At 36.8% G+C, this 21740-nt stretch overlaps 1 protein-coding gene across 4 annotated transcripts in view; it reads left to right on the top strand.

The window, feature by feature from the left end:
• Positions 1-21740, top strand: part of AstC-R2 (Allatostatin C receptor 2) — a 649221-nt gene that overhangs the window by 611659 nt on the left and 15822 nt on the right. For all 4 annotated transcript variants that reach the window (XM_074180323.1, XM_074180325.1, XM_074180324.1 and 1 more), the window contains one exon: positions 13464-13539. The gene's annotated coding sequence lies outside the window, so the exon portion shown is untranslated. The remainder of the gene's footprint in view (positions 1-13463; positions 13540-21740) is intronic.

Raw genomic sequence — 21740 nt, 5'->3', positions numbered from 1 at the left:
TTTATCTCGAGAACAGATAGAGATAGGTATAGGACATTATCAACAAAAAAGTATTGAAATACTAGAGCGATTCCATGAATGTATTAATATATGGGGTGTTCCATTTAAAAAAAGAAAGTTGCTAGGACTTTTTTATAGAAGTGGCAATGCCACAATGCTGAAAATATTTTAGATCGATAGAACAGGTAAGGAAATGTGAGAGGTGAAATTTTCAGAAAAATCATGCTTTGCGTTTTCCAGAAACGTCTATACTACCATCGCGCCAGGTATCCCGGAAAATTCCCATGCCCCGTGAGAAGCTGGATCACCATTCGCAACAGATCCAATGATTCACTGCCGACCGTTCTACAGAATCTGTAGAACAGTCGCCCAGTCGCAACTCTCTTCCATTCCCTTTGACATTCCCTCTTGATGCTCTTTTTTATGCGCTTTCTCTCATCCAATTTATTATGTAGTTGTCTCACGTGTAGCGAGACCTGATCTTTGTTCATGCCCATATGGGCCTCTTCATGAGCCTTCACGTTTCCCATATTGCCGGCTACGTGTCCCCTCCTCCATATGATTTGGGTACGTACTCCCCTTTCTCTCCTTTCCCAAATCATCATCTGTATCCTTGCTATCCTTTTATTCACCACTCTTCCTGCTTTCACTCGTTCTACAGCCATAGCAGAGTCACTAACTATTTTCAAATTCTCCTCCATACTCCACATGCCAATCACCCGCTCTATCGCTTCTTCTGCTGATTATTTCATTCCCTGTGGTCCATTCATCCCCTCTCCTCTTATACGCCCATCCTATTTCCATTCTTTCTTCCTCCATTATCGCCCCGGCGTCCACGTATACTTCACTCACTTCCTCTCCCTCCATCTCCTCCAGCAACTCCCCTTGCAACCAGGGGAAAATTTTGTCTTCACCTTTCACTCTGTCTTCTATCTTCCTTCTCTCATTCACTCTCCATTCATGATATCAGGCCCACCCTTCTATTTGAAGTGGAGCCATTCCGGTGATGACGCTGAGTGCCGCTACTAGCGTCGCGTCGTTCTGTATGCTCCACATGAAGCTAACAGAAACGGCCTCTGTGCTGCACTCAATTGCCTTTTCACCCCACTATCATGTGCCCTTTTCCCCCAGACTTGTACTCCATACAAGTGCCGCACAAGTACAAGTGCCGAAGGTTTAGATACCCTTTCATATATCATCCTTACACATTCTCTCTTCAGTCCAACATTCTTCCCGGTCCACCTTCTCAATTTCCCTGCCAGCTCGCTCAGTTTTTTCCTTACCTCTTTGTGGTGGTCTATGAACAGAAGTCCTGTGTCCACCACAATTCCGAGGTATCTCACACTCGCTTTTTGTTCTATCTCTCCTCTATGCATTCTCAGTACCGGGAGTCTTACATCCTTACCAGTTGGTATGAACATGCACTCTGTTTTCCTCTCGTTATACTTCAACCACATCTTTTCCTCTCATGCTTTGCACTCACCCCATACCAACTTCCATCTATCCTCTATGCTGTCGACAGAGTTACCCTCGATTATGACAAGCTGGTCATCCGCATAGGCCTGCACTTGTACTCCTACTGCTCCAATGCCTTGTCTGATATTCATACTGTTGATTCTCTCGAATCAAAATTCATCTAATGAACATATCTAAACAAATAATAACAACTGTCAGACTGTCCTGAAATTAACCGCCTCTCATTATTTCCCAGGGTCTCATCCAATACCTCCTCGGTAGTCTCTTCTAGAGATTCTTCAGTCCAAAAGACTAGCCTGAAGCCACTCTCATCCTGTATTATTTCCTGAAACTAGGATTACTTTCTCGGATACCAGTTCTTTGACAATAATTGTTGGAGCCTTCGGGTTCATGTCATTTTCATCTCAGTCACGGAAATAATTCAAACTTGTTTTGCAAGCGCCTGTTCGTCCCGTTCGTTATATTTTCCAATTAATCCACTCAGACGGAGTGGGGCTTGAGAGCTTTTGCAGAATAATAAGAAATATTCCAGTATACATACCGGTCCGCTCAACAATCACTTAACAGTGATTAAGAGCGCTGAAATATTCAATGAATAACGAATTTCAGCCAAAAAGTTTCAAAATGGGCCAAAATCCTGAAGTAAAGTATACTCTGAGTTAACAAAATTATACAGAAATAACTGTTTATGTTGGAAATCACATTATATTCAATTACTATCTCACTGAGAAAAAACTTGATGGAAATTAAAGTTTATGAGTTGTTTTACTCGTACACAAATCAGTGCAAAACAATTTAATAATAATATCATTTGAATTGTTTGCTAGTGAAATAATTACAGAATTGTGAAGTGCGCAGAGAGCTCGTCGTTTCGACCAATTGAAATCAATTTCAGCTTTTCATATACAGGGTATTTCCTAACTAAGGTACGAAACTTCGGAGGATGATTCGTTAGGTTGTTTTGAGAAAAACAGTTCCAATGAACATATGTCCGGAGTTAATTCGTTTCTGAGATACAGGGCGTTGAAATTTCAAAAAACACGATATCTATAAAATATCATAACTATTTCAACACTGATTTGGTTGAAATTTGCTCCAGTTATTTGAAGTAATAAATTAGTTCAGGTCCAAAGTGAGTGGGTCTATTGCACCCTCCACCGCAGCCCGCAAGGGTTTATTGTGCAAGATTCCCACCGTGATACCCGCGACAACCTTCCCATATGACGGTTTTTTGCACGTCAGGTACACCTGACGATGCCTTAGATTCAACCGTGCAGGGCTTTTTTGCCTCTGGTTTTGGTGAATCATCACTTGAACGCAAACGTTTGCTAACCTGCAGAGTTGCCAACCGTAGCGGAATTCCGCTACAGTAGCGGAATTTACTCGACGGTAGTTAGCGGCGTAGCGGATTTGAACATGAAGTAGCGAAATTTTCTACAAATAATCAATATTGAAGAAATATGGAAGAAAAATGTAACGTACCTTTTTAGTTACGGGTTTATGCAGTCACGATTTTTATGACAAGCATCTATCGGTTCACCACAGTGGATACGGGGTGGGTTCAAAGTACGTTGATAGCAATATTTGGGTGCCAGGTAAATTTAATTGCCGATTGCCTGCGTATTAAACTATTCCCCCAATTTACCAAGTGGAATAAAAAAAATAAATGACAACGGTCTGATTAGAATAAATATTTACTCTTTTTAGCTGCCCGAGCTTTCGCTAATGTTTATTAGCTTTATCGAGGGCTGTAATATAAAAAGGACATAATAAATATATATATATATATATATATATATATATATATATATGTATATATATATATATATATATATATATATATATATATATATACACATATATATATATATATATATATATATATATATATATATATATATATATATATATATATATAAAACATAATAACGGATAAAACAGAATACCTGTGATATGTGAGGATATTCAATTTGGAAATTTCAATTTTGAAAGAAGTCTTCAACATCAAAATGACAACTTTTTGACATTGAATAATGTGAAATACTTTTTCAAATTTTTTATTATCGTTTATTATGGGGATTTATACTGTGTTAATATTACAGGATGTATTCAGATTTATATTTTTTGTTAGTGAAAATGAATAAATTTTGCTGAGGTTGTCGATGTCTGTCTTTTTGTTGGTATTGTTTTCTTTAATTTTGATCTCAGCCATTTCCAGAAATTGCCTTTTATTTTAATCTGGTTCTTAATGGAGAATTTTGGTGTTAGTATAATTGGCTGAATGATCATTATCTAGAACATGTTGTGTGAGTGCACAAGAATTTCGTTTTAAATTTTTACAATTACTTTTATGAAGAGCTATGCGGGTTTTTAAATTGTTTTTTGTTTGACCTATATATATCTTATCACAATTGTTGCAGGAAATTTCGTAAACTACATGTGACTTTTCAATGTATCGTGTAAACCTATATAGGTTTACACGATAATATTGTGCATTAATTCGTCAGAAGCTTTGGGCCCAGAGCGCAGACGCCGCAAAAATATTTATACACATATGTATATATACAACTATTTATATAGGTTGAACGCAAAAGGTTAAATTCGATATTCCTCTTAAAATGAATAAGTAACAATAATCTATAGGTGTCTAGCTTTTCCCACTACTTGCGTGTCTTGATGCCTCCCTGGTCATGTCTGAACTGTCGTGAAGGCTGGTAAGTTCCCAGATTCCCTTTCTGTCTTCCAAAAATCAGTGTCATCCAAAATCTAGCCGTACCAAACAACCCTTATGAAGAACCAAAAACAGTGTATCAGATAAGTATCGAACGTTTGCAAAACAAACTAAAAACTACTGGAGGTCAAATCTCTCCAGAATTATTGATTACCAATTTTGAACCATTAAGATTTATTGAGATGGTCTGATCTTCCTAAATTTATTAAATTTTAACGTTAACGGAATGTAATAAGAAAAGCCAAAAGTGATTGAATGTTATACTGCCCCCCGTATATAAAAACGAGACATTATGATCTATATATCGGTTACAAGTGAATTAAGAAGCTATTAATGATAGTAGCAGATCGGTCTAGATTGGAGTCCAATCATAACACTCCTGAGGTCTATCTGGTATATTAATGCATTAGAAATAATAATAAATGGGAACGACTATAAAGCCCATTGAAATGAATTAGGTAAAGTAACTTTCTCAATCACTTCCTCATTTTTTTTTCATGGCAAACCAGGTAATCCTCTTATTTTCAATATATTTTATGATAAGAACACATCGGATATCCAACTATACAATAAAGTACCACCGTTTTACTAAAGCCTGATTTCGGAAATATTACTTGAAAAGAAACACAATCATGAAATTCATGTGTACAAGCAACCATCTGTCTACCAGAAAGAAGATGTTGCTTTACATTTGGAAATTCTTTGAAAAACAATCATGAAATTCATGTGTACAAGCAACCATCTGTCTACCAGAAAGAAGATGTTGCTTTACATTTGGAAATTCTTTGACGAGTTTATAAATTCCCGCTTTAAAGTGATTACAATAACTTTGTCTAGGCAAACCGAGAGTAATTCATCATATAAGTGACCTACCTTCTTTTCAGAAGAGTTGTTTTTTTTTTCTCCTTTCTGTTTCTGATCGTATACGTAATTTTGTAAATGTTAAGAGGCAGAACCTTGCGCCTTTGTTTTGTTGATCTTCTTATGATTTTATGTAAACGTTAGAATTTCGATAGCCACTAAAATTTAATGAGAAAATTAGTTCGAAGCATTTTTTTTTCATTCGAGAGGTAAAATGGCGTGACTGACTTACGTATAGTTAGCTTTATTAATCCTCCTAAGAGTGCGGAAATATGGGTCATCCCTTCCAAATTCGCAACGATATATTTGGAACAATACCCAATACACACTTTCCACTTATTATTTATCCAAATAAACCTACTCCCGTCAGGATGTTTGAGAAAACATTTATGTCTATTTGGAAAATGCTAACTATCACGTACAGAAAAGGGCACCGATCTCCAAAAAGTGAGAAGGCCTCGGTTTTCTTCCTTCCTCTCGATTTGTCAACCTCATTAGAAAAAAAAACAATCGACTACGTCTTTGTTTCAGCTCTAATGATCCTTCAACTTATGCTTTTGATGGCACGGAAGTTATTCTATCATCCATTTGCGTTCCACTCCACAGTCGATTTTCTGGGAAAGATACCACCCATTCCCACACTAGAATCCACAATGCTGGAAATTACTTTTCGACAACTTCTAGTCAGGCGAATTTTGGAACAGCTTAATATCAACAAGGCGTCTGGTCCTAATGAAGTGCCCCTTATCATACTTAAAATCTGCGCTAATGAATTTACACCAGTATTTTGCAGACTTTTAACCTGTCTTACAAAAAAGTGATTTTTCCATCTTGTTGGAAGGTTGCTCGCGTATAGCCTAGGCTCTGCGAGGTTGGTTTCTACCAGTCTCCCCACATGTTAATCAATAAGGCATAGTTTTGCTGAACATACGGTCACAAGTCCCCTGGTAGTTTTATATTTCTGTCCTGTATCTGCACCTGTGTGAATCTGCACCAGAACGCCAGAAACTGAATGTGTTTGATATCTCTGTAAACCAACAGCTATATCTGCTCTTTGTATTTTTTCCTTCCAGAGGAGCCAATCTTTCCTACTCATGGCAGTATAAACCAGATCGTAGTTGACAAAGGCATTAAATCGGATGTCAATCCAGAATTCTTCGACTTTCAGTGGTCTGTTACGCTCCGCACAAACATGATGTTTTGTTCAATGGACAATAGGAACAATTTTGTACATTATGCATCTAAACTCTCTTTACAGAGAAATGTGAAAAGGAGATATGTCCAGAGTTCAGAAGGTTATCGAAGTCACTGAGAATGTGGTTAGCTGGTTAGTCTAGATACCAGCGAGCTTCTCCTAAACCATTTGCGGTAATTACTCTTCACATGATCATTAGTGTGGCAATCACAACATATATCTAGTAGATTCAGATGTTCAGATGAGTTTCTCGTCAAGGGGAATCCTGATAATTGAAGTCAAGTGAACTCAAAACATGCAGATTCACTTTCCTGATAGAGGGAAGTATCACAATTTTACTGGGATTTACAGATATCTGCTTCCTATGGCACCAACTATGAGCATCATCTAGCATTTTTTGGAGGGTGTTATAGGCTATCCTTCACGACATGATCCTTATGAGGGTGATGAGGTCATCATATTGAGCTTTTAGATCTACTTCTCCTCTGTTGACAATAAATAGTACACCGCCCTGAGGGCTTCCCCTGGAAACTCTAAACCGTAAGAAATCACTTCACCAGCTTGGCGGAGATCCAGCCAGTAGAGGTCAGTTCAAAGCCTTTTCCAGTTAAGATTGACGGCGCGATAAGATTTTTTATGAAAGGAAATTCAATGGATTAATTAGTCGATTTGCAAGTTTGACAAGCATATAGGTTTTTCATAAGCGTCATACATGAATCGCATCATGTATCTGTCCAGAATTATTGCAAATACTTTAGGTAGGAAATATGTTGAGCTAATTCGTCGTACCGATTCAGGGTGCGGGATTTGGAGATCCTCTTCAGGTATATATTCCACCCTTGTCCCCCAACTAACTTTGTGATACATTATTTCACGAAAGACCAACTCTATATAGTTTTGTGACGATGGATGAAAGTATTTTCAGTCCATTTTGAAGCAGAGCTAGAAATATGCCATTATCTTCCAGATATTCCATGGACCGAAATGTTGAAATATCATCATTGAAATATTACTCTCAGTCAAAATCGCTGAATACTCTTCAAGTTTCGAAATACAATGACAAATCATTTACCACATACAGTATATGCATTTTAGAAACACACGTCGGTGTGATCTCATAATCAAAATAAATAAAACTATCGACTGATCTCATCAAATTCAAACACATGTTTGGTCTTGAATAGCCATGCCTTCTTAGTACACTTCAAAGTTGAATTCCTGAATTTGCCAACAGTCATAATAAAGTCAAGTGGTAAATTGAAACTATCAATCATTGGGAATGATTGACTGGTGGTTCTTGTGAATTGAGGCGAGTACAAAAGTTAATATTCACTCATTTCTACAATTCAAGCTAGGTACATTTTTAAGATATAAAAAAAAAATTCTCTCACCATGCACACATTTTCAATATGTTCAACAATAAAGCACTTTCATTTCTCTGAAATGGAGAAATTATGTTTGGATGTATATTTAAAACCTTGGATTCTTTCTTTGACAAAATGTATTTCTCTCACATTTCATTCCAATCACGTAGATGAATCGAAGTAAGTCCAAATGACGAATCCTTATTCATGGAACAATATTGTCATCAGAATTTTTTATCGGTGGACATTGACTACAGTGGTCATTAGCCTAGGCCTAAAATATCAAGTATGCACGTTTTGCACATATTATGTATTATCTAAAGAGAGTGACTTATGATTTCTGAGTGTAATCACTGAGACTATGACGCTTTGCAAATTGCCGTTATTTACAATATTTGATAACCTATTTTAAAATCTGTTTTTCCGTTAACCAGCTGTCGCACCCCTACGAACGACAACCCTCAGAAGTCGAAACTTGTACGAGCTAAGGATTAACGAGGTCTTACCTTTTAACGTGTGATTCCTAATACGGGTTGGACGATAGCCAAGTGAAAATCGATCGTTCAGATTAGGGTTTGAACCACCGTCCACAAAAGTTCACATCAATTTTATGTGCTTAGTGAGGCCAAGCAGCTTCATAAATTTCCGTAATCTACATTATGTATTCGAAAATACAACATGTGAAGCACATAAATTTATTTCGATTTTTACAGCATCCTTCGATAACATAAGAGTTTCAGTGCTCACAAACTGAACAGCTTCATGAATTTTCAAAATTTACAATATTTGAAAATACAACATGTGAAGCACATAGGTTCACTTCGATTTTCTGTGCTCACTGAGGATGAGCAGCTTCATAAATTCTCATAACTCACAATATTAGAAAACACAACATATGAAGCACATAAGTTCACTTCAATTTCCTGTTCTCACTGAGAATGAGCAGCTCATTCCCATAACTCACAATATTAGAAAATACAACATGTGAAGCACATAAATTCACTTCGATTTTTTCAGCATTCTTTGATAAAATAAGAGTTTTCGTGCTCACTGAAACTGAGCAGCTTCATTAATGTCCAATAATATTTGAAAATACAACATGTGAAGCACATAAGTTCACTTCAATTTCCTGTGATCACTGGGGATGAGCAGCTCCATAAATTCCCATAACTTACAATATAAGAAAATACAACATGTGAAGCACATACATTCACTCCGATTTTTTTCAGCATTCTTCGATAAAATAAGAGTTTCTGTGCTCACTGAGACTGAGCAGCTTTATGAATGTCCACAAATTATAATATTTGAAAATACAAAATGTGAAGCACATAAGTTCACTTCGATTTCCTGTGCTCACTGGGGATGAGCAGCTCCATAAATTCCCATAACTCACAATATAAGAAAATACAACATGTGAAGTACTTACATTCACTTCGATTTTTTCCGCATTCTTCGATAAAATAAGAGTTTCCGTGCTCACTGAGACTGAGCAGCTTTATAAATGTTCACAAATTATAATATTTGAAAATACAACATGTGAAGCACATAAGTTCACTTCGATTTCCTGTGCTCACTGGGGATGAGCAGCTCCATAAATTCCCATAACTTACAATATTACAAAATACAACATGTGGAGCACATAAATTCACTTCGATTTTTTCAGCATTCTTCGATAAAATAAGAGTTTCCGTGCTCACTGAGACTGAGCAGCTTCATAAATGTCCACAAATTACAATATTTGAAAATACAACATGTGAAGCTCATAGGTTCACTTCGATTTCCTGTGGTTACTAAGGATGAGCAGCTTCATAAATTCTCATAAGTCACAATATTAGAAAACACAACATGTGAAGCACAAACGTTCACTTCAATTTTCTGTTCTCACTGAGAATGAGCAGCTTCATAAATTCATATAACTTACAATATTAGAAAATACAACATGTGAAGCACATAAATTCACTTCGATTTTTTCAGCATTCTTCGATAAAATAAGAGTTTCCGTGCTCACTGAGACTGAGCAGCTTTATGAATGTCCACAAATTATAATATTTTAAAATACAACATGTGAAGCACATAAGCTCACTTCGATTTCCTGTGCTCACTGGGGATGAGCAGCTCCATAAATTCCCATAACTTACAATATAAGAAAATACAACATGTGAAGTACTTACATTCAATTCGATTTTTTCAGCATTCTTCGACAAAATAAGAGTTTCCGTGCTCACTGAGACTGAGCAGCTTTATAAATGTTCACAAATTATAATATTTGAAAATACAACATGTGAAGCACATAAGTTCACTTCGATTTCCTGTGCTCACTGGGGATGAGCAGCTCCATAAATTCCCATAACTTACAATATTACAAAATACAACATGTGGAGCACATAAATTCACTTCGATTTTTTCAGCATTCTTCGATAAAATAAGAGTTTCCGTGCTCACTGAGACTGAGCAGCTTCATAAATGTCCACAAATTACAATATTTGAAAATACAACATGTGAAGCTCATAGGTTCACTTCGATTTCCTGTGGTTACTAAGGATGAGCAGCTTCATAAATTCTCATAAGTCACAATATTAGAAAACACAACATGTGAAGCACAAACGTTCACTTAAATTTCCTGTTCTCACTGAGAATGAGCAGCTTCATAAATTCATATAACTTACAATATTAGAAAATACAACATATGAAGCACATAAATTCACTTCGATTTTTTCAGCATTCTTCGATAAAATAAGAGTTTCCATGCTCACTGAGACTGAACAGCTTTATGAATGTCCACAAATTATAATATTTTAAAATACAACATGTGAAGCACATGAGTTCACTTCGATTTCCTGTGCTCACTGGGGATGAGCAGCTCCATAAATTCCCATAACTTACAATATAAGAAAATACAACATGTGAAGCACATACATTCACTTCGATTTTTTTTCAGCATTCTTCGATAAAATAAGACTTTTCGTGCTCACTGAGACTGAGCAGCTTTATGAATGTCCACAAATTATAATATTTGAAAATACAACATGTGGAGCACATAAATTCAATTCGATTCATTCAGCATTTTCAAAAACAGAATAGTTTCTGTGCTCACTGAGACTGAGCAGCTTTATACATTTCCATTATTCACAATATTTAAAAATACAATATGTGAAGCACATAAGTTCACTTTTGATTTTCCATGCCCACTGAGGCTGAGCGGCTTCATAAATTTCCATAACTCACAATATTCGCGCTTATGTGAAGCACATAAGTCCTTTTTCTTTGAAGGATAGAACACAAGCACTACAGGAAAATCCGTAAGGCGCCCTCAGAGCGGTGCCTGTGCGAAAGAAGCGATTCACATTGGATTTGAATCGTTGGAGATCAAATCCATTTGGAAAAACGTTCTTAGGAAGCTTATTCCACATGAACGCATATGAAAGAGCTCTTAAATAGTGAAGTTCGAGGTGTACTGAGTTGAATCTCAAAACGATGAGCAGCCTCACTCCCTCGCGAATTTTTTATATGTACCGCTCTTGGTGGAATAAAATGTGCCAAGTCACTTGAACACTTCCCGTGGAATTATCTGTGAAAGAGGGACAAATCTCCAACCTTTCTTAGATGTTCTCGACTATCCAGGTGGCAAGTGATGTTCGCGTCTCCAATCAGGCGGATGGCTCTTCTTTGGATGGTATTCAGCAGGTTCAGAGTATGCTTTGAGGCGGAGCTCCGTAAATGAGAACAATACTCCATAGAAGGTCTAATCTGGGCTTTATAAAGCATCAAAAGTTACTGAGGTGTTTGAAATTGCACCGACATGATTGTGCCAAGACATAATGATGTCCATTTTAACCCCCAACAAAATTTTCGAAGCAAAAAGCGGAATTGTCTGTCGTGACATTATTATATCCGGTTCGGAGACATTTATCTTTTTGAAAAAACCGATGCCGGGGTTTTGAACCTGGTTTCTTTCACCCCAACTCGAAGTCACTTCTAAATTTCCATTGAGATATGTAACCTTCTGCTGCCGGTGAAGATGTGCATCTGCAGTCGATGTCCTGGAATCTAAATGAACAGACGAGACAAGTGTGCTATCATCAGCAAAGCAATATATTGGATTGTTGGTTTTTTTCAACCAGTCGTTGGTATAGAATAAAAAAAGGGTTGGGCACAATATGGATCTCTAGGAAACACAAGCGTTGATGATAAAAGTCTTTAGAGAGGTATCCACCGACAGCCACTTGTAGGAAACGTTCTTTCAGAAAGAAGAAGAGCCATACACAGAAATGATCCCACAAACCATAGCATCGAAATTTGACCAACAAACCCTCATGCCACACACGATCATAGACCTCAGAAATATCAAGCGTAACAACTCTTGGCTCACCATGTTTTTCGATTGTGTTATTCGAAATATGGGTGACATACGATAGAAGGTCGCCTGTTGATCTTTGTCTCCGAAAGCCATTTTGATGATCGCTCAAGACGTTGAAGCCTTCCAACTATTTGAGAATATGGTTACGACTTTTTCCATGATTTCTAATATCAATGATGGCAAGGCGACTGGTCTATTGATATTTGGAAAATTTTTCATGTCCCTTTTTTGAAATAGGCTGAACGCGAGCAATCTTTCAACAAGAAGGAAAAAACCCCTTGTAAAACACGTTGGAAAGTCTGCAAAATACTGGTGCGAGTTTATTAGCGCACTTTTTCAGTACGATGAAGAGCACTTCATCAGGACCAGACGCCTTGTTGATATTTAGCTGTTTCAAATTTCACCTGACCATACATTGTCGAAAAGTAATTGTGGATTCTAGTGTGAGAATAATGGGTGTTGACTTTCCCAGGAAATCGACTGTGGAGTCAGACGCAAATTGTTCAGCTATTAGATTCGCTTTTTCTATGGCTATCGGTAGTGTTCGTGGTGAAATTGTGGATTTTAAAAATTTTAATCAACAGTTTTAGGTAACGACCAATTGGGGATAAATTGGCAAGCAATTTATCCCCAATTTCCTAATTGTGAAGTTTTCGGCTTTCATTTATTCTAAGTTTGCAGCTGTTGAGAACATCAACAACAAACCTAGTTCGATTTTCGACTTTGGGAGCTTTACGTCACTGCCGGTAGACGAAATTTCTGGGGACAACAGTTTGCTTGCAATTTTTGTTGAACCATGGTTTGCCGTTAAAAGTTTGTTTCATGGAAAAAGAAAAATATGCATCCATGGATGATAGAATAACTTCCGTGACTTCAAAAGCACAAGTTTATGGATCATTAGAGCTGAAACAAACATCTAGCCAAGGAAAATTTCGGAAACGGTCTTGAAGATCCTCCCACTCAGCAGATCTGTAATGCCAAACTTTGCGCAGTTTAGATTGTTTCTCGTTTCCCCACATTTATCGGTAATTCACTCAATACTGAAATGAGTTTGTGGTCAGAAGATCCCAAAGAAGATCTTACGGTGACTGTGAAAATTTCTGGATTGGTTGTTAAGTACAGATCCAGAAGACTAGCATATTCTCCATTTCGGTAAGAAATTCTGATTAATCCATTTATAATGTGAGTAAGTCCGCTGCTTAGTGCAAAAGCCTCAGCTTCGCGACCTTGTTCTTCGTTGATATTTGAAAATTTGAGCCATTGAGCCATTGAACCATGTCTTCCAACATTTTTTTTTTAATAAGAGTTTCTCTGCTCATAATTGATTCACTTACTCTGTACTTTGATTGAAATGAAAAATCAAAATATTTCTCTGTGAGGAAATGAAAATGACAAAAATCATACCAAATTTGATCATCATCGGAATGACACTAAAAATATTGATACATTTTTTATCCCGATGTTTTTTTTTCTTTTCAGATACCTGCCAACTGCCAGGAAAGGATATCACTGAATGTGAACCAGCAAAAAATCTAAATTGTGTCGTTTCAAGAAGGTAAGATCCTAATAAATCCTTTTACTATCTCACCCAGTCATCATATTACGAAAAAATGTAAAAATAACTGAATTCAACTAAAAACGTCATCATTCAAATCGCTCTGACTTTTGCATTTTCAAATGTCACATTTCTTGGGAAAGAAAGTTTTTGGCTTTCTACTACTCCATCTGATACAAAAAAAGGGATGAGAGAATCTTCCAAAGAAAGAAAGGAAGTAATCAATTTGAAAATAAGTAACTCTATACATAGATGAGTAGATCATGCAAAGAAGTAACTTTCAGACACAAACTGAAAGAAAGTCCTCCTCTTTACACATCTATGTATAGAGTTACTTATTTTCAAATTGATTACTTCCTTCCTTTCTTTGGAAGATTCTCTCATCCCTTTTTTTTTGTATCAGATGGAGTAGTAGAAAGCCAGAAACTTTCTTTCCCAAAAATCAATCACTCCTAAAAATATAACCCCTTCAATTCATCAAAATTCTATTCCTGAAATTCCCCAATTTTTTTCACTGCGCAGTACATCTTAGGTTGTTTAAAAAGTTTCGTCCGTTTTTATGAGTCTACTTTAAATTATATCGGAATAAGCGCTATTTGAAGTGCGCTTTTGCCAACGTCATTTTGTAGTATTTCGTTGTCATTAGGTGACTCTATGATGCGAAAAACCTTCAGATCATTATAAAATGATAGAATTCCACTATCTATATTCAATGACACGTCGTTGATGAACAGGGGGAATAGAAGAGAAACTAGGTTGCTTCCCTGCCAAGCGCCACTGGTAGTAGAACTCCAAAGAAGGTCTGATATGAGCTCTATGAAGCATCAAAAGTTGCTGAGGTGTGTACAGTTTTCTGGTTCGGGACAGTGTTCCAAGCTTTTGAGAAGCAGATTTTGCAATTCTAGCGACATGATTGTGCGAAGACATATCGGTGTCCATTTTAACCTCCAACAAACTTATCGAAGCAGAAAGCGGAATTGCCTGACCTGGCATTATTGTATCCGATTCGGAGTCACCCATATTCTTAGAGAAAACCGACGCCAGGGTTTTTGTGGCATTGAATTGAACCTCCTGCTGCTGGTGAAGATGTGCCTCTGTAGCCGATGTCCTGGAATCCAAATGGAATGACGAGACAAGTGTGCTGTCGTCAGCAAAGCACAATATTTGATTCATGGTTTTTTTCCAATGAGTCATTGACATACAATAGAAAGAGGGTTGGAGACAATATGGATCCCTGGGAAACACTAGCGGGTTGGAAGATTTTTCTTGACCTTTTTGGAAATAGGCTGAATGGCAAGTACAATGACAGGCACGTCGTCAGACGCCTTATTGATATTGAGCTATTTCGCCCGACTAGACGCTCTCAAAAAGTAAATTTTCGGCATTGTGGATTCTAGTGTAGGTGCCTTTCCCAGAAAATCGACTGTTGAGTGGGACGCAAATTGTTCAGCTAGTAAATTTGCTTTTTCTATGCCTGTTGTTGCAATTGAACCATCCGCTTGTGTTAGTGGTGGAAATGTGAATTTTGTAAAGTTCAAACTAGCAGCCCTAGCTACCGACAAAAAGGATCTAGACCCGTTGAGATTGGCAAGCAGTTTATACCTAATTCTCAGATTGTGAAGTTCTTTGCTTTCATTTATCCTGAGTTTGTAGCTATTGCAAGCATTAACAATCTCTTATGAAGGTCATTTAACCACGGATCCAAAGATTATCGCAGATCTATTTGGCAACTACCTATCCACTGTTATTGAAAAAAAAATGAAATGAACATTTCGGAAATAATATATCGAAGTCGTGCACAACCTCCAACAGCATAAGTAATTCTCTTGTAGTCATATCGGCCACTAAAGAGGGAGTTGAAGAAGTTATCGCTAACTTACCTAATAAAAAATCTACTGGATTAGATGAAATCCCGGTTGATATAATAAAAAAGTGTGCTTGTATTATATCACAATACCTTGCTGACATTATAAACCTATCAGTGAATTCAGGCACTTTTCCTAGTGTTCTGAAATCGGCTGCCATCATTCCCATATTCAAAAAAGATGATACGAGCAACATAGAGAACTACCGCCCAATTGCTCTCCTGAGCATATTTTCCAAAATCATTGAAAAAATCATTTGCAAAAGAATTACAGATTTCTCCACAAAGCATAAAATACTTACTGATTGCCAGCATGGTTTCCGCCCTGGCCTATCTACCGAAACAGCCATAACAGAACACATTAATGATCTGATGGACAAAAATGAGTATGTAGTTGTCATATCGTTTGACCTAACGCGGGCATTCGACACGGTTAATCGTAATTTCGTCTCCGAAAAAATCAACAACCTAGGTCTACGTGGCCCAGTGAACGATTGGATAACGTCCTTTCTTGAAGATCGGAAGATCATCGTGAGAATCGGTGTAACCAAATCGAAGGAATACGATTTAGATCTTGGAACACCGCAGGGAAGTGTCATGGGTCCCTTGATCTTCCTTACCTATGTCAATGGCTTGCCTCATAACATAAAGGACGGTAGAGTTTTCATGTATGCTGATGACACCTCTATTGTGGTGTCTGACACTGATCGCCAAAGACTACAGCAGAAAACTGACTCAGTTTTGAAAGATTTTGCGGATTACTGTATGCAGAATACACTAATAATGAATCAAAGTAAGACAGTAATAATTGAGTTTCACACAAAACATGGAACACCTTCTAATTTCACCTTCGAAGTCAATAATAATATTGTTGAAACCTCCACTTCATCTAAATTCTTAGGAACGCTTATAGATTGTAACATAACATGGGAAGATTAAATACAAATAGTATGTAAAAAAATCAAAAAAAGCTTTTATATTTTGACAACACTAAGAAATATTTTGAACACAGATTCATTATTACAGGTTTACTATGCATTTGTGTATTCCGCAGTTTCCTACAATATTATAGTATGGGGTCAGGCATCAGACATAACAAGAATTTTTGTTGCTCAGAAAAGAATTATAAGGCTTATCTTTAACATTAGTAGTCGCCAATCATGCAGACAGGTTTTCAAAACTAAACGGATCCTCACGGTTACATCAATTTATTTAATGAAACTATTATCATATATTTTCAATAACAAACATTCATTTCCCATTAATAGTGATTCACATTCTTACAACACAAGAAATAAAAATGATATCAAATTGAACAAGCCTAAACACTCCTATTACAAAAAATCTCCCATCAATGCAGGCTGCCGTTTTTTTAACTGTCTTCCGAAAGAAATAAAATACGCGGGATTCCTGGCGGTTTTTAAGTATAGACTTAGGGAACTCCTTATCAGAGAATGTTTCTATACAGTTGAGGAATTTGAATTATACTTTTCAATTTTGAGATGATATCGAAGTGTATTTTACATAGTCTATGTTAGTCATCATTGTGCTTGTTTCGTCCTGTTTGTCAATTGAAACTTAATGACACTGTTTTTGACTTATCCTATCTATTGTTAACAATAGTTGAAAGGATTTTATTTTTTATTTTAAACCAGTTCGGTTTTCGTCACTGGGATTTTTGCGCCCCTGTTGCAAGGCGAGATTTTGGGATCTATTATCATACGATTCTGTGTGTCTGTTTAAAATCTGTTTTTTCATAAACCAGCTGTCGCAGCCCTACGAACGACAATCCTCAGGAGTCAAAACTTGTGCGAGCTAAGGATTAACGGGGTCTTACCTTTCAACATGTAATTCTCAACACGGGTTGGACGATAGCAAGTGAAAATCGATCGTTCAGCCTGGGGCTGAACCGACCCGGCAGTCAATTCGAGTGAGTGAACAAGCACCCACGTCGAACCGACCGGCCACGATATTATCCATTATCTAACATGGTTGAGAAGTACTAAATAGTGAACACAAACATACAACACACATGTTTGAAAGAAAACACCGTCGTGGAGAGAGATCGACGAGAGAATTTTCAAATATACAGGCTGATTCACGGTGGATGGCACATTAGACATTTCTGGTGAACCAGACAACGGATCACTTTGAAAATTTAATGGAGGGCATATTTGGACATTCTCTAGCCAACTAAAATATTTTCGACAATGCGGTGTTGCCGCTTCTATTAGAAAGCAGTAGCAACTTTGATTTTTCAAATGGAACACTCTGTATATAATATTATTTTTGGAATCTCCAACAATTGCCCGACAACTTTTCTCGATATTTCCCTATACCTATCTGTTACCGTTTTCGAAATAAAAATTAATTTCAATTTTTTTCTTCGAAAATCATGACTTCTAAAAATGCCGATATCTTTTAGTTAAGAAGTACTATGATATCGAAATTTGGTTTGGAGTTAGGTGATACTTGGACACTTCCCACACGTCAGCCTAATCTCCGTTACTTCAATACAGGGTGGTGAAAAAATACAGTTTTTTCGTTTGCTTGAAAAAGTTGCTGAAATTTGATTATTTTAAATAGAACACCCTGTATATTATTGGAAATTCGGAAAGCTGCTGAAATTTGCTGCTATTATCATACGATTCTGTGTGTCTGTTTAAAATCTGTTTTTTCATAAACCAGCTGTCGCAGCCCTACGAACGACAATCCTCAGGAGTCAAAACTGTGACAAAATTATCAGCAGAACATGTAGAAAGTTCAATGAAATGTATCCGAATCTACCGCCAATGAACCTCAAGAAATTTATACGAATTCAGAACAATTTCAATGCATTTGGATCAACTTAAAAAGCACCAAGAAACTTGCCTCGACCCGTAACTTTCGAAGACAACCAGATTAATGTCTTAGCATATTTTCACGCATTTCCCGAGTCATCGATAGGAAGTGCTGAAGAAGATTTGGGTATAAAATATTCATCGGTTCAAAGAATCTTGCGAAGACATAAAATGCATGATTATAAATTCACCAAAATTCAAGCAATGAAGCCTCAAGATCCTCAAAAGAGAGTAGAATTTTGTGAAATGATGTTGACACGCATTCAAGAAGATCCACTTTTTTAAATAAAATTATTTGGACTGATGAATCGAAATTTTCGAGAGAAGGGATTTTCAATAGAAAAAATCGTCATTATTGGTCCAGTGAAAATCCTCACGTCACAAAAGAAGCCGGATTTCAAGAAAAATTTAGTTTTAATGTCTTCTGCATGTTGATGGACAACAAATTGAGGTACGTGATATACGAGGAGTCATTAACATCCAGAAGCTACCTGAATATTTTGGAGAATACTGTAGACAGTTTCGTGGATAATCTGCCACTCGAAGATTATTGAAACTGTTGGTACCAACTAGACGGAGCTCCTGCACATTGAACAAGAGAAGTGAGCGCAGAACTGGATAGACTATTTGACGATCGGTGGATGAGGCGCTTGGGACCATGGAATTGGCCAGCGAGATCACCCGATCTTAACCCATTAGATTTTTATTTGTGGGGAATATTTAAAGAAAAAGTTTACAAAATACCCGTGCGTTCGAGAGATGAATTGTTAGAAAGGATTGCCCAAACATTTGAAGATTTGGATCCCAATGAAATCAGATCTGCCACCACGAAAGCAGTCAACACCCGCATTTTAAAGTGCTTGGAAGTGAACGGCCAGCGATTCGAACATATTTTGAAATATTCCACATGATTGTTTTACTTTTTTATAATTATTCATATCAATATTTCCCATTTCAAGTTTCTTGGTGCTTTTTTAAAGTTCATCCAAACATATTGAAATTGTTCTGAATTCGTATAAATTTCTTGAGGTTCATTGGCGGTAGATTCGGATACATTTCATTGAACTTTCTACATGTTCTGCTGATAATTTTGTCACACTGTCCAAAAATAATAAACAAATTCATAAGAACTTCGTTTGAATAGTTTTGTTCCATCGTTTTGAAGATATTTGCAACTTCTGAAGTGACGAAAATGTCGATATTATTAGGAGAATGTCACAACGCTACTGTCAAATAGTAATCATGGCCTGCTTACCAAATACCGAATGGAAATACCATTCTGAAGGGACATTTTCACAAATAAATGTTCATAAGTCCGAAACTCGACTAGTTAGGTATAGGTATGATATTCATAGAAAGAAAGCAAATTTTAGCAGCTTTCCGGATTTTTAATAATATACAGGGTGTTCTATTTAAAATAATCAAATTTCAGCAACTTTTTCAAGCAAACGAAAAAACTGTATTTTTTTACCACCCTTTATTGAAGTAACGGAGATTAGGCTGACGTGTGGGAAGTGTCCAAGTATCACCTAACTCCAAACCAAATTTCGATATCATAGTACTTCTTAACTAAAAGATATCGGCATGTTTAGAAGTCATGATTTTCGAAGAAAAAAATTGAAATTAATTTTTATTTCGAAAACGGTAACAGATAGGTATAGGGAAATATCAAGAAAAGTTGTCGGGCAATTGTTGGAGATTCCAAAAATAATATTATATACAGAGTGTTCTATTTGAAAAATCAAAGTTGCTATTGCTTTCTAATAGAAGCGGCAACACCGCATTGTCGAAAATATTTTAGTTGGCTAGAGAATGTCCGAATATGCCCTCCATTAAATTTTCAAAGTTGTCTGGTTCACCAGAAACGTCTAATGTGCCATCCATCGTGAATCAGCCTGTAGTCTCATCCCTTTCGCACGCACGGTAACCAGACGCGTGCTGCCGCGATTCCTGCAGGCGAGCGGGCGGGTATTTTGAACTATATTGACGCGCCTCGCTAATAATAACGTTCGTGCCTAGTGTAGGAAAAAGTTAAGTAAATGATGAGTTGTACATTCGTCTGTAAAGTGTGAATTTGGCCGCCGTCTAAACTTGCCGCCCGGTTCATGGGCCCCGGCTTGCCCCCCCTAGATCCAGGCCTGACCGTATCGAAACAATTCGTAGTTACATATATTTTACTTCTTCTAGTAGTTTCAATGGATGCGGGTATAAGTTTTTCGTTCTTCAATATTCATCTACACATAATGATAATGGATAAAGTTTGCTAGTTGAATGAGCCATAAATAAAACCTCATAAGTCCCGATAAATAAAATGGTTGTAGAAATATAAAGAGAAATAAAGAATGGTTAATAAAAGTTTGATACGATCTTGGAAAAGTCTCACTGAGCACCTTTCGAAGAAGTGAACTTTAATAACAAAAGTTTTTCATCAGACTACTCCGAAACTTCATGAAATCCAATATCGGATACAAAAATGAAATTGGATCGATGAATACTGTGGATTCCCAAGATAGGAGGCGTTTATATCCTGAAATTTATTTTCAGTGATATTATCTTTGTTTTGCCTGTGTGAGATTGGATTCTATTCACATTAGGCTTCTGAAGACTTCATGAGCATAGTTCAGGAAATTGATGAAGACCTTGAAAGTATAAGAATGGGGAGTAAATGAAAACGAAATCGAATCTATATGTTTGGTGCACAACATAAAAGTTTCTCAATTCGTGAGTGGAATATGGAAACGGATTTCGGTTACCGTTCCAAATAAAAATCATAGTGTAATGAAAATACTGGATTGCTTGAAAATATATGAAAGTCACTCAGTCCTCAACAGATATCAGACTTGATTGAATAAATTATTTTCAGAATAGCCAGGAACTCCAAATCCATGAATCTCGAACTGAGGATTTTTGAATAAATTACAACCCAAAGAAAACATCATACACATAAATCTGGAACATCAATTGTCCAGTGGTGAAGTTAAAAATAAACAATTCAGAAATTACATTTGCTCTAGTTGTTCGTGTAAGGTCTACCTCTTCGAAAATAAATTACAGGTTCAAGCATTTTCTTGGATCATATTCTCATTTAAGTGTTGAAGATGAAGCATATTTCGTATTCTTGAACTTCTTCCCTTCATACAAAAAATGTGTCAATCTTCTGAATAGAGCAGGGGTCTCCAAACTACTGCCCGCGGGCCAAATCCGGCCCGCCACTGTCATCAATCCGGGCCGCGACAGACAATGATTTACTGTTATCAATCTGGCCCGCGACAGCCAATGATTACCTAATTGTTGTTACTATTGCTGTGATAAGTTGAAGAAGAAAACACAGAATGATAATTACTCGGTTTTATTCACTTGCAAGGTAAAACTTAACGACAGAAATGATGACAAAGAAAACTTAACTGAAGTATCTAAGTTTAAGCATATTGATAACAAACAAATAATGGAAATGAATCACAGTAAAACAAAAACACTAATGAGATTTATGTAATTGT

This window comes from Leptinotarsa decemlineata, unplaced genomic scaffold (genome assembly GCF_025532065.1).
Source record: "Leptinotarsa decemlineata unplaced genomic scaffold, Ldec_3_MD MMD2_tig00026294_RagTag_RagTag, whole genome shotgun sequence".
Taxonomy (NCBI): Eukaryota; Metazoa; Arthropoda; class Insecta; order Coleoptera; family Chrysomelidae; genus Leptinotarsa; species Leptinotarsa decemlineata.
Note: the sequence above shows the minus strand (reverse complement) of the source record. Positions and strands in the feature narration are given on the sequence as shown.